We start from the raw sequence: 2682 nt of genomic DNA, 5'->3' as shown, positions 1-2682 counted from the left end.
GGTTCATGGAGAGCTGCAAGGCAGGCTTCACCGATGGTGGCACTAGGCACATTGCAAGGAAACACCAGCAACAAAAGAGCAAAGGAGCAGAGGGACCATCTCTGTGCTTACTACAACTCCGAGCGAGGCAGTGTACCCTGGCAGAACAATATGTGGTGAGGATCAACAGCAAACATCCCACACCACAGAGGACCACCACTGCAGGAACTGATCTAATAAAAGGAGGATCTATGGCCTGATAAACTGATCTAATAAAAGGAGGAGGTATGTTAATGGAGGATTTTTGTATGTCAAATTAGTAAAACTGAAATATAATACCTCACACATCGCACATTCTTTGAAATGCCATAATTTTAAAAGCAGATAAATGCCTTTGCTTTATATGACATCTCATGACACACTTTGCAATTCAATGCCTGTGTGTGTTTTATTTATCTAATAAATCAAGGATTTTATATGTGAGATGCATTCCATTATTAGACGTGGTTTCCATATTAGAGATCAACGCCGTGATTAACTAACTGCTTTTTCCACTACACCAAAAGGTTACACTGAAGTTTAATAATCAAGTTGTGGGTGAGGTTATTTCCCATAAACACCCATGATTTTATAAGAATTAATTTGTTTATTTAGTGCATACAAACAAATAACGTATTAAAAAACAAGAGGCTAATGTTTAATGTGCAACACAATTCAACATAATAGTGAATGTTGGAGAGGGCATTACTCTTTACGGCCCATTTGCACTGGGCAATCCTCCATCAAATAGTCGGAAAGATTCAGGCTGAAGTTGGCGCTTGTGTCGGGACCCTCCAATCGCGCCGGGATCTGTTGCTCCGATCGCATCCATGCCGGGTGCCGCATGATGTGGCGTTGAGCTGGCTGCCCTGACATCAAAGGTTACTTTATTAGTCACATACACCAATTGGTGTAGTGAAATGCTTGTTGCCAATGCAGCACATAAAAAAAAATACAGACATGACAATAATAAAGAAATTTAAACATAAAACATCCCCCCATAATGGTTCCAATTATGAGGGAAAGCACAAAGTCCAGTCCCCATCCCCATGTCAAACCATAGTTAGGCCTATTTTGGCCTCTGCAGTCGCTTTTACGGAGGCCCGATGTTCCAGGCCGTTCTCGCCGGGTGATGGTGCTCCGGCGTCGGGAGAAACCTCTCAGCGGCTTGGGAACCCTGGAACGGCCGCCTCCTTACTGGAGACTGCGGCTTCCGAAGCCGACAGGCCGCGCTGGGTGGAGCTCCACTACTGGTGATCTCAGCGAGAGATCCCAGGCTCCCGATGTAAAGTTCAGCGCCGCAGCTGGCCGCTCCACAGACCCGCAGCTCTGCGATGTTTTTCTCGACGGTCTCAGCTCACCGGAGTCCCAGCGTGGCGACCCAGGCAAGGCATCGCCCGCTCCGCAATAGCGCTCCAGCGCTGTGCCGCCGCTGATGCCGAGGATCTGGCCGGTCCCGACGGGGACGCCGCTCCAGGCCCGCGAGGACGGGTCAGAGGTGCGGGTCGGAGAAAAGCAGCCTCCCCGACAAGGTGGGGACCCTGAAAAGTAGTTTCCCCCTCCCCCTCCCCCACATAAAAAAGACTAGAGCTCCAGAACAAAACAACTTTAACTAACTAAAAATACGAAAAATGAAAAAAACGGACAGCTGCAGGCTGGGCAGCCATACCATACAGGACGGTGCTGCCATCCAGGGGTATGCCATAGGCCAGGATCCCATCATTGCCTGTGGGCAAAACACATAAGTCTATCAATATGTATGGGAGTCAAACAAATCACAACCTTTCACAAGCTGTGTGTCAGAGACAATCTTAAGTCAGACTGAAGACTCACAAAGGTTTCACAGTGTACCTGGGGAGCATGTTGTGGTGCCATCATTCCCAATTTATTGGTGTGGCATGGGCCTCATCGGACTCTGCAACACCAAGGGATTCGTAGTGAATAATTCATAAAAAGCATTAAAGTAAAACGTTTATAAATTCAATAAACTTTGATTCAAAGATTTTACTGGCAGAAGAAGTCTGTGCGCCCTTGTCAAGACCAAACCCTCCAAGCAGTAGCTGTGCCATTGTGACTCGGGAATCTGCAACATCTCCTCCCTCAGTAGCGCTGAGTAGGCGTAAACGATTCTTTCGTGCGGAGTCCTTGGCTGCGACAAGACGTTTATTGACTCGGCAGTGGTCTTAGCCTGTCGCATGATCTGCAACAAAGAGAGTGCAATCCTGGGAAGGCTTTTTTGGGAGGCGATGGAGAAACGTGGACAAGGTCGGGCGGAGTAAAAGGCGGCCTGAGAAATTTGCTGATGGTTCACCCAAAAGCACTTACATCCGCGAACATCTCCCGCTGAAGTTGTTGAACAGGCACGTCGCAATCTGCCGCAGTTGTGCGGGCCGGCTGCTGTTTGTCCGCAGTGCTGGACCCAGAGGGTCCCTCTGAGGCATCCGTCTTGCCCTCACTCGAGGTGGCGCACGATGATTTCCCCATGGTAATGGCTGCAGAAGCATTTCATTTGGACCTCCAGGGGTCCAAATGACAAGTAAATATACTGTATCAGTAAATGTGCAAAAGGCGAACATCTCCCCAGTTGTTGAACAGGCACGTAGCAAGCAAGTTGACCACCATTTGACTATCCCTCACTTCCCAACAAATTAATAATAAACGTGT

At 48.2% G+C, this 2682-nt stretch overlaps 1 long non-coding RNA gene across 1 annotated transcript; it reads right to left on the bottom strand.

Annotated features, from left to right (window-relative positions):
* Positions 1-544: 544 nt before the first annotated feature.
* LOC129713860 (uncharacterized) lies at positions 545-2501 on the bottom strand. Its single transcript, XR_008726285.1, has 4 exons — positions 2344-2501; positions 2027-2218; positions 1870-1933; positions 545-1744 (listed from the first exon to the last, which is right to left on the bottom strand). It is a non-coding gene; the product is annotated as an uncharacterized LOC129713860 (long non-coding RNA).
* Positions 2502-2682: the final 181 nt, after the last annotated feature.

The sequence above is a fragment of the Leucoraja erinacea genome, chromosome 37 (genome assembly GCF_028641065.1).
Source record: "Leucoraja erinacea ecotype New England chromosome 37, Leri_hhj_1, whole genome shotgun sequence".
Lineage (NCBI taxonomy): Eukaryota > Metazoa > Chordata > Chondrichthyes > Rajiformes > Rajidae > Leucoraja > Leucoraja erinaceus.
This window is presented reverse-complemented; position numbering and strand designations above follow the sequence as displayed.